The sequence below is a fragment of the Phyllobates terribilis genome, unplaced genomic scaffold (assembly GCF_046119375.1).
Source record: "Phyllobates terribilis strain yellow unplaced genomic scaffold, ASM4611937v1 Scaffold_3__8_contigs__length_932513732, whole genome shotgun sequence".
NCBI classification, from domain to species: domain Eukaryota; kingdom Metazoa; phylum Chordata; class Amphibia; order Anura; family Dendrobatidae; genus Phyllobates; species Phyllobates terribilis.
The window spans coordinates 397,675,461-397,690,049 of NW_027362763.1; the positions used below are offsets into that span (position 1 = coordinate 397,675,461).

General features: G+C 42.1%; 1 pseudogene; it reads left to right on the forward strand.

Annotated features, from left to right (window-relative positions):
• Positions 1 to 8,770: 8,770 nt before the first annotated feature.
• LOC141258138 (U1 small nuclear ribonucleoprotein 70 kDa pseudogene) lies at positions 8,771 to 9,529 on the forward strand (annotated as a pseudogene).
• The last annotated feature ends 5,060 nt before the right edge of the window (positions 9,530 to 14,589 follow it).

Consider the following 14,589-nt stretch of genomic DNA (forward strand, 5'->3'; position numbering starts at 1 on the left):
TTATTACCATTTTGCAAGAAAGGATAACATTTGCTGACAATAACCTATTTACAGTATGAGTGCTGATGCCAATATTCGGAGTAGTGGGAGAGATGTGCTGACATAAGCCTTCATAAAAATAAGGCTGCTGGTGTCAGTGCTTATATTACAGTATATTCCGGCGTAACAAATTCTCCCATTAAACAGTGCCCCAAGGAGCTTCTCCAGTAGAGACATATGTGACCATTTTCTGAAACCTGTACTGTTTCCTGAAGTAGAGATTACTATCTTGATGCTGCATTTTTTAATCATGTATTGATAATAATAGTTATGTTTACATTATTACTATTGTTATTATTATTATTCCTAAACAATTTTACAATTTAAAAATAAGATTCATTTCATCTATATTTTAAGCTGCACATCATATAGAGATCCCACCTTATATAAGAACTGTAAGGCTGTGTGCCCACGATGCGTTTTTTTAAGCGTTTCCGCAGCGGCAAAAACGCTGCAGAAGCGCTTAAAAAACGCATGGTAGAAGGCCTGCCATGTTCCCCAATGATAATCCGCATGTGCTGTGCACATGCTGTGGAAATTTACGCTGCGGATTATCATTACGGAAAAAAACGCAGCACTACCAATTATTTTGCGGAAGTGCTGCGTTTTCGCCGCGATTGACTTGCATTGGAACGCATGGATTACGCATCACTGCATCTGTACATTCGGAATCCATGCGTTCCAATGTGCGGATGGTACCCGGGTGTGGAGGACAGGAGACTCTCCTCCAGACCCGGGTACCATAGAACCTGTGAAAAAAAGAATAAAATAAAAAATAAATTATATATTTACCTTCTGACGGCCCCCGCTGCGCTCGTCCTTCCTTGCCGGCAGATCACGATAGACTGAAGGACCTGCGCTGACGTCAGAGTCATGTGACGGCTGATCCTTCAGTGTAGTGTACCGCAAGCTGCCGGCAGCCAGGACGGACTGAAGCAAGACTCCGGGGGCCATCAGAAGGTAAGTATAGATTTATTTTTTAATTTTTAACCATTCTTTAAGGTCACAGTATATAAATCCATGCCTTTTGCATGGATTTATATAGTGTGACCAAGTTGACAAGCACTTTCCAAGTGATGCTAAAATCGCTTGGAAAGCGCTTGTCAACCCGCATGCGGAAATGCATGTGAAGAACGCTTCACATCCGCATGTCCCTGGCAGGAAAAATACATGTACAATCCGCATGTACAATCCGCATGTACAATCCACATGTACAATCCGCATGTACAATCCGCATGTACAATCCGCATGCGTTTTTTCTGCCAGAGAGATGTAGAAAAGCTCAGGAAAAAATCCGGAGCATTTCTGCATCGTGGGCACATAGCCTAAGTCTCACTCTAGGGTGCAACGTCTCTTTCTCTGGTTTGTTCATTGTGCATTTCAGTGCTTTCTATCTAAATACAATTAATGCAAGAGTGAAATGATAAACTTTATCAAATGAATGATACGTTTTCATTTTTATGTAACACCTGCAGTGAGACCTATTTGTACAGAAACTGTTGCTGTTGGGATTACATAGACATTCACAGCAGTAGACATTAGCGATTCTCATGCTGCACTGACCTGGACTACAACTCCCAGAAGACATTGCTCCTCTCTGCATCATAGGAGAGGAGAAGCAGCAGAGGAAGGGACTGATTGGCTGAGCAGTTTGGAGAAGAAGGGTGGAGCTAGTAGCAGACTGAGAGATGTGCGCAATTCTCCATGTCAGACATGTGAGAGTCTGTTCCTGGAGAGCAGGAGACAGAGGCACAAAGTGAATGCTAATCGTCTGGCTCCTCAGTGTGTGAGGGGAGAAGATAATCCTGCAGCCAAACCACATCTGCAGACCAGCCAGGTTACCAGGAGATGTCCATTACTAAAAAGAGAACTGTTGCTGAAGGGATTTTGTTTCTGCTGTGATATTAAAACACACAATCGGTTCCTGTATGGGCGCCAACATCCACGACAACTGGGCCCCATCATTGGACTGTGTTACTGGCATTACCGCAGCCATTATTGGGATATGTGTTATTATTTAGGAGTGTGTCTGCTGTCACTTAAAGGGGAAGTGTTATTATATTCAGACCTATTGCAAAGCATATTTTGAACCTGTATCGTAGATTGTGTGATATTATATATTTTGCTGCTCCTTGATATGCCCTCTGAATTTAATACTATTTATCCCTCTGTGAATAAACCTGTTAATTGTTCCAACCTCATCTCTTGTGAGTGTGTAAGTGTAAGGAGTGTGGACAGGGGTTTCCAGAGTCGACCCCTTGCAAAAGACCCTCCTGCATCCCACTACAACTCCCAACAAGATTCAGGTGGAGGCACTGCACCATATTAAGGTGACAACTACTGGACACCCTGCTCATGTAGGCGGCTTAAAGGAGGGTTAATGTCAGACGAGAGAGAGACAGCAGCAGTGATCCATGTGTATGGGGGGAGGGGAAGCGTGTATAGGTATAGCAGATGACTGAACAGTACGAAAAATATGATCACTCAGTAAATAACGTGTGCAATGAAACCAGTCACTAGGAAGCTGCTGTGGCTGCAAGACTCAGTCCACACTACGTCTATTCCCATTGTTGAGTGCATACCTTCAGGAGGTATGCGCCCAACAGTGGGCACAGTCAGGATGGATACTGAGGCATCTGTCTACCATAGGGGCCCACTGTTAAGAAACATATACCACACGGTATACTGTATATTTCCTTACAGTGGCCCTCTATATACATATTCATGCTTCTCCATGCACATAGTCCCGGCGTGGAGAGGAGTGAATATGCCGGCAGCAGCAGCTCACCTCGGCATCTGAGAGCACGCGCTGCTCAGATGCCGACATGAGCTGCTAGCAGACAGGATGCAGCTCTGGAGCAGAGGTGAGGAAGGTGAGTATGAGTGTTTATTGTTTTCTGTGTGCGTTGTGATTGGGGGATGAGGGGCCACACATACCAGGATTGGGGAATTGAGGGGGCCATACATACCAGGATGGGGAAATTTATCAGTAGCTGCTGCATTTCCCATCCTAGGCTTATACTCAAGTCAATATGTTTTCCCCGTTTTTTATGGTAAAATTAGGAGCCTCGGCTTATACTCGGGTCAGCTTATTTAAAATATACTGTATTTTAAAATCAGTGAGTACGTGGTGCCCGTAATACTGCAGGACTGTGGGGTACATTATACTATATGGGGGCTGCATTTTACCCTATGGGGTGTGTAATATACTGTATGGAGGACTATGGAGAATACATTATATTCTATGGAGGACCATGGGAAGTTCATTATACTATATGGAGGATTATGAGGGGCGCATTATACCATATGGAGGATTATGGGGGGCGCACTATACTATATGGAGGATTATGGGGTAGCATTATAGTATACTATATGGAGGATTATCGGTGGGGTATTATACTATATGGAAGGCTATGTAGGGCATTTAAATATTTTGAGGGTTATGTGGGGGGCCATTATACTGTATGAAAGCCATTATATTGTTTGGAGGGCTGTGTGGGGGCCATTATACTGTTTGGAGGGCTGGTGCGGGCCATTATACCTGTATGTAGGCCCATTATACTGTATGTAGGGCTCTGTGGGGGTCACAGTTGAGGGATTATACTGTGTTAGGGTCACCATACTTTTCCTTGGGAGTTGAAGTGGGGTACAATAGGGTCATTATATTGTGCATGTGGAGGCTAATGTGGAGGAATGCACCATGTGGGTATCATACTGTGTTTGGGGGGCACTTTTATTGGCATAATACTTTATTGGGCAATGAAAGAGGAATCTAGGACTTCAGCAGGAGGAAAATTACTAAGTAAAGGCTGGAAAGTTGTGAGATCAGCTCTTCTGTGACACAGACAAATATTTATTTATTTTTTTGTGGGGGGGGGGGCCCAATTAGAGCTTTTGCTATGGGGCCCCATGATTTCTATGTACACCCCTGGCTGCACTTGTGCTGCTCATTGTGCATCCTGTTCCACAGTAGGTAAATATTGCTTACTTTGATATTTTACAGAAAAAGCAGGATTGTCCCCAGTTTAGAATGAAACCAGACAACCTCTTTAACCCCTTCACCCCCGGGCTATTTTCCATTTCTTCGTTTTCATGCTCTCCCACTTCTTCCAAAAGGCACAATTTTTTTTATTTTTTTCCGTCCACATAGCCGTATGAGGGCTTATTTTTTTGTGCGGCGATTTGTTCTTTTGAATGACACCATTAATTTTATCATGTGATGCACTGGAAAGTGGAAACAAATTCCAAGTGCGTTGAAATTGCAAAAAGTGCAATTCCACAATTGTTTTTAGGGTTTTTCATTTACCATGTTCACTATACAGTAAAAATGACCTGGGAATATGATTCTCCAGGTCAATACGATTACATGTATGTTTTTGTTTTTTTTATTTAAGTGGTAAAAAAAAATGTGAAAATTTGCAAAAAAAAATTCTATATACAGTACAGACCAAAAGTTTGGACACACCTTCTCATTTAAAGATTTTTCTGTATTTTCATGACTATGAAAATTGTACATTCACACTGAAGGCATTAAAACTATGAATTAACACATGTGGAATTATATACTTAACAAAAAAGTGTGAAACAACTGAAAATATGTCTTATATTCTAGGTTCTTCAAAGTTACCACCTTTTGCTTTGATGACTGCTTTGCACACTCTTGGCATTCTCTTGATGAGCTTCAAGAGGTAGTCACCGGAAATGGTCTGCCAACAATCTTGAAGGAGTTCCCAGAGATGCTTAGCACTTGTTGGCCTTCACTGTGCGGTCCAGCTCACCCCAAACCATCTCGATTGGGTTCAGGTCTGGTGACTGTGGAGGCCAGGTCATCTGGCGTAGCACCCCATCACTCTCCTTCTTGGTCAAATAGCCCTTACACAGTCTGGAGGTGTGTTTGGGGTCATTGTCTTGTTGAAAAATAAATGATGGTCCAACTAAACGCAAACCGGATGGAATAGCATGCCACTGCAAGATGCTGTGGTAGCCATGCTGGTTCAGTATGCCTTCAATTTTGAATAAATCCCCAACAGTGTCACCAGAAAAGCACCCCCACACCATCACACCTCCTCCTCCATGCTTCACGGTGGGAACCAGGCATGTAGAGTCCATCCGTTCACCTTTTCTGCGTCGCACAAAGACACGGTGGTTGGAACCAAAGATCTCAAATTTGGACTCATCAGACCAAAGCACAGATTTCCACTGGTCTAATGTCCATTCCTTGTGTTCTTTAGCCCAAACAAGTCTCTTCTGCTTGTTGCCTGTCCTTAGCAGTGGTTTCCTAGCAGCTATTTTACCATGAAGTCCTGCTGCACAAAGTCTCCTCTTAACAGTTGTTGTAGAGATGTGTCTGCTGCTAGAACTCTGTGTGGCATTGACCTGGTCTCTAATCTGAGCTGCTGTTAACCTGCGATTTCTGAGGCTGGTGACTCGGATAAACTTATCCTCAGAAGCAGAGGTGACTCTTGGTCTTCCTTTCCTGGGGTGGTCCTCATGTGAGACAGTTTCTTTGTAGCACTTGATGGTTTTTGCAACTGCACTTGGGGACACTTTCAAAGTTTGCTCAATTTTTCGGACTGACTGACTTTCATTTCTTAAAGTAATGATGGCTACTCGTTTTTCTTTACTTAGCTGCTTTTATTCTTGCCATAATACAAATTCTAACAGTCTATTCAGTAGGACTATCAGCTGTGTATCCACCTGACTTCTGCACAACACAACTGATGGTCCCAACCCCATTTATAAGGCAAGAAATCCCACTTATTAAACCTGACAGGGCACACCTGTGAAGTGAAAACCATTTCCGGTGACTACCTCTTGAAACTCATCAAGAGAATGCCAAGAGTGTGCAAAGCAGTCATCAAAGCAAAAGGTGGCTACTTTGAAGAACCTAGAATATAAGACATTTTCAGTTGTTTCACACTTTTTTGTTAAGTATAGAATTCCACATGTGTTAATTCATAGTTTTGATGCCTTCAGTGTGAATGTACAATTTTCAAAGTCATGAAAATACAGAAAAATCTTTAAATGAGGTGTATCCAAACTTTTGGTCTGTACAGTACATATATTATATATATAAGATCTGTAGCGTTTTGAATTTTCAGGATATGGAGCCTGAGTAAAGGCTTATTCTTTGTGCCCTGAGCTGCTGTTTTTACTGATACCATTTAGGGGTAGATAGCCCCTTATTGCAATGTTGCGGTGGCTAAAAAACGTAACTCTGCTGTTTGTTTGTTTTTTTCTTCTCATTATGTCATTGGATTAATTTATTTCATATTTTGATAGATAAGACTTTTTAAGCATGGCAATACCAAGTATGTGTATTTTTTTTAATTGTTTTATTTTTAATGGTGCAAATGGGGGGTGATTTGAATCATTCGTTTGCATGTACTATGTATAGCTTAAATGACAATCTCCTATGAATGCCAGCTAAACGCTAGTGTTATGGACGTGTACATAATCACACACTAGTAACGGAAAAAGGGAAGTTCAAACACAGGGAGACACCGCTCCTACACCCAAATGGTCCCTGTACAGACTAGAAAGGCCTTATCCGCACAACTAAAAACTCCTCCTCGCACCTAACTTCCTAAAAGACCGTTGAGGGGTTTCTCGTACCCTCTGAGTGAAGTAAAATACAAAAACCCAGGGTGAGAAGCTAAAACACGTTTATATTGGATAGTGAGGGAAAACTAAGGAGAACCTAAATAAAAGGAACAATTAACCTCCCAAAAACTTAACAGTGGTAAAATGAAAAGGTACTAGGAAGGCAAGCAACTGGAGTTTACCAAACAAGGTAAACCCCTTACCTGAGGGCTGGAACTCCTGAATACACATCCACCAAGAGGTACAGCCAGCAAAGAAATGAAGCAAACACAACCCCACCCAAAGTGAGATAGGGCAAACCAAAAGCATGAAAAAGAGAAACACCTGGAGAGGAGCAAACCAAGAAGGGAAAACTAAGACAATAGAAACCATCAGCATTTGGACAGGGAAGAAAGAGCAATAGCTCAGCAGACAGAAGAATCGACTATGCAGCAACAGATCACCAGATCAAATTCCCAAACCGAGCCATGACAGCTGGCTTTCAAAGGGGTATCATAATGACAGGCACAGGGGTCTTCAGCAGACCACCACCATCGCAACCAATCGGCTCCCCGCAATCACGTCACAGGCACACTGATAGAGGCATGGAACAACGCGTCCTCCTGTCCACACATGTTAAATGCCTCTGTCAGAGATTGACAGCGACATTTAAAATGTTAACAGCCGCAGGTGGATCTCCACTGTTGGAGGCAGATGATGGCTGAATAAATCAGCCATCATCTGCAAGGAAATATGCAGGCTCGGCTTGCAAACCTGAAACAAAAGCAGGGACACGACATATGACATAAGTGAAGGGATTGTAGGGGTTAAGGGGTTAATTCATGGATAGCAACCTTTTAGTTGACAACCACGGTTTGTGCTATTCACCATAATAGCTGACCTATCCACTCCATATGAAATATTGGAGCACATTCTTTCTTCTGTCCCATAGGGCTCCATTAAAACAATGTGTTAAGAATAGAAAATTTGTAACTGGGGCCATCAGCTACCAGCTGACTGTGTAGAATTTAGGGCTTCAACATCATCTTGGGAGGTTGGTGGAAACCCAAAGATACACAATTATCTACAAGTAAATACAAGTATTCTGAATGAATTGTCTATATATTCCTATATACTTCCAGTTACTTTTGTACTTAGTACAAAACAGAATAGGACAGTTGCTTTTTTTAAGGAAACTTACAACCTAAAACACACTTAAAACCTAAAATATCCAAAATGCCTGCAGTTAACCAAGTATTCCCATCATCCATGTCATACTCACATGAAATTAAAAAAGTCCCCCATTCACATTAAAGTTGACTGAACTCGCCTATTGCAGCAGCATCGGTCAATTACCTAATGAGTACAGGAGTCTAGTGATTTCCCCCTGACAGATGAAAAATTAGGCATTTTAAACACCCAATGCTTTCTAAGCTTACTCTCCTCTTCCCAATACACAGGGGTAGGATTCAAATTTTTAACAACTAGGACTTTACTTTGCATACCAAATGCCTGTGGTGTGGCATACTGCAGAAAATTAGTCTTTTCCTAATAATAAATTGCCAAATCAGGCAAAACTGTGCCTTAGAAGTTTGTAGCAGGTAAAACTACAGCTCCCAATATAACCTGAACGGTGGTAATGGTATGCTGAGAGGTCTTGTTTCACAAAATTGAAAGTTGGCAAACGTCATCTTACGAGTGACTAAAGCCTGGGAGAGGCATCATGTTAAGTTTAGGGTCCCAACAAAGGGGTACGCCTTGTCTCTGGCTATTGGGTTCACACAAATTGGCCAATTTGTGCGCTAAGTACCTTCATTTTTTAACATGTTGTCTACATCAGTTATTCAGTTCCAATTTCATATATTCAATGTTTACATATTATATTGTTCAGAGTGCAGCTTTAATTTGTTAGTTTGACTATAGTATTGATCATATGCAGAGGAAGAATGAACATTTGCATTCAGGTGACATCATTTCAGTTGTTTTCTTTCTTCTTCTTCTCCCTTTTGACCCAGACAACCATGACCACTTCTTCAAGCTCAGATTTGTATCTGCAGCGTTACCTGCCTCGTTGTCTTTGGATCCTCATGTACTCCTTGAGTACTGCCAGTCACACGGGAGGAGAGCTTGGGAGAGCGGTGAGGACAGCGGGGTTGGAGCAGTGGCACAGCGGACGACACCTCGGTCTTCAAAATGACACAGTTTTTGCCCCCCAACTTGCTGGCTCTGTTTGCGCCCAGAGATCCAGTTCCATACCTGCCACCGTTGGAGAAACTACCTCAAGAAAAGCACAACAACCAGCCGTACTGTGGAATAGCTCCTTACATTAGAGAATTTGAGGACCCCAGAGATGCTCCACCACCGACAAGAGCAGAGACTCGTGATGAGCAGATGGAGAGAAAGAGGAGAGAGAAGATTGAGAGAAGACAACAAGTAGTGGAAAATGAGCTGAAAGTCGTCTGTGATCCTCAGAATGATCCAAATGCTCTAGGAAATGCCTTGAAAACTCTATTTGTCGCCAGAGTGAACTATGACACAACCGAATCTAGGCTGCAAAGAGAATTTGAAGTATACGGACCTATCAAATGGATTCACATGGTTTATAACAAGCGATCAGGAAAGCCCCGTGGATATGTCTTTATAGAGTATGAGCATGAACGAGACATGCACTCGGCATACAAGCATGCAGATGGAAAAAAAATTGATGGAAGGCGTGTTTTGGTTGATGTTGAGAGAGGACGTACTGTGAAAGGCTGGCGCCCACGCAGACTTGGTGGTGGTCTCGGAGGCACCAGACACGGTGGAGCCGATGTTAACAAACGGCACTCTGGCAGGGATGATACATTTAGATATGACGAGAGGGATCGTGACTGAGAAAGGGAAAGAGACCAATGAGAAAGGAGCAGGGAGCACGATAAGGATCATGAGAGGCGTAGAAGCCGTTCCAGGGAACGTCGGAGAAGGTCCCACAGTCGTGAAAAGGATGAAAGTAAATGTAGCAGGGAAAGGAGTAGGGATAAGGATAAAGACAAAGATAAGTATAAAGATAAGGACAAGGATAAAGACAGAGATCGCAAACGTAGGAGTCGTAGTAGGGACCGGAAACGGGATAGAGACCGTGACAGGGAAAAGAAAGAGGAGCATGTTGAAGGGGAAAGTCAAGAAGCTGCTGAGGTTACTGTTGAAGACTTACAGGCAGTTGATACACGCTTGGATGGAATTCAGTACAAGCCGGAGCCAGAAGAGAAGAGTAGGGATCGTGACCAAGACAGGGATAGAGAAAAGGACAAGGATAAAGATAGAGACCGGGATCAATACAGGAGACGCAGCCATAGAGACCACGATCGAGATAAAGAAAAGTATAGGTCGATTACCTAATGAGTACAGGAGTCTCCTGATTTTCCCCTGACAGATGATGTTAGGGGAAGGAAAGATTGGGCACTTTAAACACCCAATGCTTTCTAAGCTTATTCTCCTCTTCCCAATACACAGGGGTAGGATTCTAATTTTTAACGAGGACTTTACTTTGCATACCAAATGCTGCAGTGTGGCATACTGCAGAAAATTAGTCTTATCCTAATAATCAATTGCCAAGTCAGGCAAACTGTGCCTTAGAAGTTTGTAGCAGGTGAAACTACAGCTCTCAATATAACCTGAACGGTTGTAATGGTATGCTGAGAGGTCTTGTTTCACAAAATTGAAAGTTGTCAAATGTCATCTCGTTGCAGACCTTAAGAGTGTCTATAGCCTGGGAGAGGCATCATGTTAAGTTTAGGGTCCCAACAAAGGGGTATGCCTTGTCTCTGGCTATTGGGTTCACACAAATTGGCCAATTTGTGTGTTAAGTACCTTCATTTTTTAACATTTTGTCTACATCAGTAATTCAGTTCCATTTTCATATATTAAATGTTTACATATTATATCCTTCAGAGTGCAGCTTTAATTTGTTAGTTTGACTATAGTATTGATCACATGTGGAGGAAGAATGAACATTTGCATTCAGGTGACATCATTTCAGTTGTTCTCTTTCTTTTTCTCCCTTTTGACCCAGACTACCATGACCACTTCTTCAAGCTCAGATTTGAATCTGCAGTGTTACCTGCCTCGTTGTCTTTGGATCTCATGCTCTATACTGTGTCTGACTACTGGCATATACGATGACCCTACGATACCTTGTCCAACCTTAAAGTAATCTCTACACTCTCTGCACCTTGCGTATAGGAGGTAGAAGAAGTGTTGCAGGGACAGAAGCTGCGGTCACCTCTCTTTAGCCGCTACTGAAACAGGGCATCATCAGGGGACGGCAGGGACAGAAGCTGTGCTAAGCGACCTTAGTGTCACCCCATGATGATATGTTCCAGGCGGGTGATAGAAGCTGCTGGTAAGTGACTGCAGTGCCATCCTTCTGTGATGTCCCATTTGAGAATCCCCTAAAACAAAACATCACACAAAGTAAAGAAAAAAAAGCACATATAATGACTAGCTGTTAAGGGAGCATAGTACGGAATTTATAATAAATCAAATTACAAAAGTGGTTAGGACTTAAAGGGAATCTGTCAGTAGTTTCAACCCTCCTATGCTGTCTACAGTGGTGGCCAAAAGTATTGGCACCCCTGCAATTCTCATAGAATCATAGAATCATAGAATGGTAGAGTTGGAGGGGACCTCCTGGGTCATCTGGTCCAACCCCCTGCTCAAAGCAGGATTCACTAAATCATCTCAGACAGATGTCTGTCCAGCCTCTGTTTGAAGACGTCCATTGAAGGGGAACTCACCACCTCTCGTGGCAGCCTGTTCCACTCATTAATCACCCTAACTGTCAAAAAGTTTTTTCTAATATCTAATCTGTGTCTCCTCCCATTTAGTTTCATCCCATTGCTTCTAGTCTTTCCTTGTGCAAATGAGAATAAAGATGATCCTTCTACAATGTGACAGCCCTTGACATATTTGTAGACAGCTATTAAGTCTCCTCTCAGTCTTCTTTTTTGCAAGCTAAACATTCCCAAATCCTGCAACCGTTCCTCATAGGACAGGGTTTGCAGACCAGTCACCATTCTGGTTGCTCTTCTCTGAACTTGCTCCAGTTTGTCTATGTCTTTTTTAAAATGTGATGCCCAAAACTGTACACAGTATTCCAGATGAGGTCTGACCAAAGAGGAGTAAAGACCGATAATGACTTCACGTGATCTAGACTGTATGCTTCTGTTAATACATCCCAGAATTGTATTTGCCTTTTTTGCTGCTGCATCACACTGTTGACTCATGTTCAGTCTATGATCTATTAGTATACCTAAGTCTTTTTCACACGTACTGTTGCTTAGCTCTATTCCTCCCATTCTGTATATGCTTTTTTCATTTTTATTGCCCAGATGTAGTACTTTGCATTTTTCCCTGTTAAAAATCATTCTGTTGGTTGCTGCCCACTGCTCCAGTTTATTTAGGTCTTTTTGAATCCTCTCTCTCTCTTCTCTAGTATTAGCTATCCCTCCTAGCTTTGTGTCATCAGCAAATTTAATCAGTTTACCCTCAATTCCTTCATCTAAATCATTGATAAAGATGTTGAACAATACAGGTCCCAGGACGGAGCCCTGTGGTACCCCACTTGAGACATTCATCCAGCTGGATGTGAAGCCATTTACAACCACCCTTTGAGTCCGATCACTAAGCCAGTTATGAATCCACCTAACAGTTGCCTGGTCCATTGCATACTTGGTCATTTTTTCAATAAGGATGGTGTGAGGTACTTTGTCAAATGCTTTGCTGAAGTCAAGATATACTATATCTACAGCATTTCCCTGATCCACCCAGTCAGTGATTCTGTCATAGAAGGAAATTAAGTTAGTCTGACATGACTTGTTAGTTACAAACCCATGCTGACTCTGGTTAATCACTTCATTCTTATCCAGGTACTTACATACATGTTGTTTAATAATTTGTTCAAAGATCTTTCCTGGTATAGAAGTCAGACTCACCGGCCTATAGTTCCCTGGGTCCACCTTCTTCCCCTTTTTGAAGATAGGAACAACATTTGCTCTTCTCCAGTCTTCTGGGACTTCTCCTGTTCTCCAAGAATTTTCAAAGATTATGGAGAGTGGTTCTAAAATTTCTTCTACGATCTCCTTCAGTACTCTGGGGTGTAATTCATCTGGACCTGGAGACTTGAACTCATTTATGTTAGCTAAATATTCCCTCACAATCTTTCTGTTTACAGATAACTTGGATTCTTCTATTCCTTTAAAAGGACAGTGAAGATCAGTTGATGTTACATTTTCTTTCTGAGAGAAAACAGATGCAAAATAGGAATTAAAAAGTTTGGCCTTCTCAACATCCTCTCTTACTATTTCTCCATTTTCATCCTGTAAAAATCCTATAGCATCTTTGACTTTTCTTTTACTTTTGACATACCCCCAAAATCCTTTTTTATTGCTTTTGACATCTCTTGCAAGCCTTAATTCATTGTCAGCTTTAGCTAACCTGATACGTGCCCTGCAGGATCTGCAGACTGCATTATAATCTTCTTTAGATATGCCTCCCTCTTTCCATTTAATAAACATTTCTTTCTTTCTTTTTAGCATGTGTTTAAGTTCTGTGTTCATCCATCCTGGTTTCCTTAAATGCTTCCCATTCTTCCTACTTTTCGGGATTGTTAACGATTGTGCTTTGAGAATCTCATTTTTAAAAATTTCCCATCCTTCCTGGACATTTTTGTCCTTAAGGACATCCAGCCATTGGATCCCTCCTATTCTCTTTCTGAGTCTCTTAAAATCTGCCTTTCTAAAATCTAACCTTGAAGTTTGAGTCTTCACATGTCTTCCTCCTCTAGTTATCCAAAATTCTATAATAGCATGATCGCTGCCTCCTAGGGTCCCAGCCACCTTTACCTCCTCAACCATTTCCTCCCTGTTTATTATTCTGTCAGATAATACTCAGTTTCTTCCTGAAAATGATTGCAATCACAAATTATTTGGTATTGTTCTCTTCATTTAATTTGTCTTCAATGAAAAAACACAAAAGAGAATGAAGCAAAAATCAAATCATTGATCATTTCACACAAAACTCCAAAAATGGGCCAGACAAAAGTATTGGCACCCTCAGCCTAATACTTGGTTGCACAACCTTTAGCCAAAATAATTGCGAACAACCGCTTCCGGTAACCATCAATGAGTTTCTTACAATGCTCTGCTGGAATTGTAGACCTTTCTTCTTTGGCAAACTGCTCCAGGTCCCTGATATTTGAAGGGTGCCTTCTCCAAACTGCCATTTTGAGATCTCTCCACAGGTGTTCTATGGGATTCAGGTCTGGACTCATTGCTGGCCACCTTAGAAGTCTCCAGTGCTTTCTCTCAAACCATTTTATAGTGCTTTTGGAAGTATGTTTTGGGTCATTGTCCTCCTGGAAGACCCATGACCTCTGAGGGAGACCCAGCTTTCTCACACTGGGCCCTACATTATGCTGCAAAATTTGTTGGTAGTCTTCAGACTTCATAATGACATGCACACGGTCAAGCAGTCCAGTGCCAGAGGCAGCAAAGCAACCCCAAAACATCAGGGAACCTCCGCCATGTTTGACTGTAGGGACCGTGTTCTTTTCTTTGAATGCCTCTTTTATTTCCTGTACACTCTATGTTGATGCTTTTTCCCAAAAAGCTCTACTTTTGTCTCATCTGACCAGAGAACATTCTTCCAAAACGTTTTAGGCTTTCTCAGGTAAGTTTTGGAAAACTCCAGCCTGGCTTTTTTATGTCTCGGGGTAAGAAGTGGGGTCTTCCTGGGTATCCTACCATACAGTCCCTCTTCATTCAGACGCCGACGGATAGTACCAGTTGACACTGTTGCACCCTCAGACTGCAGGGCAGCTTGAACTTGTTGGGATGTTAGTTGAGGTTCTTTATCCACCATCCGCACAATCTTGCGTTGAAATCTCTCGTCAATTTTTCTTTTCCGTCCACATCTAGGGAGGTTAGCCAC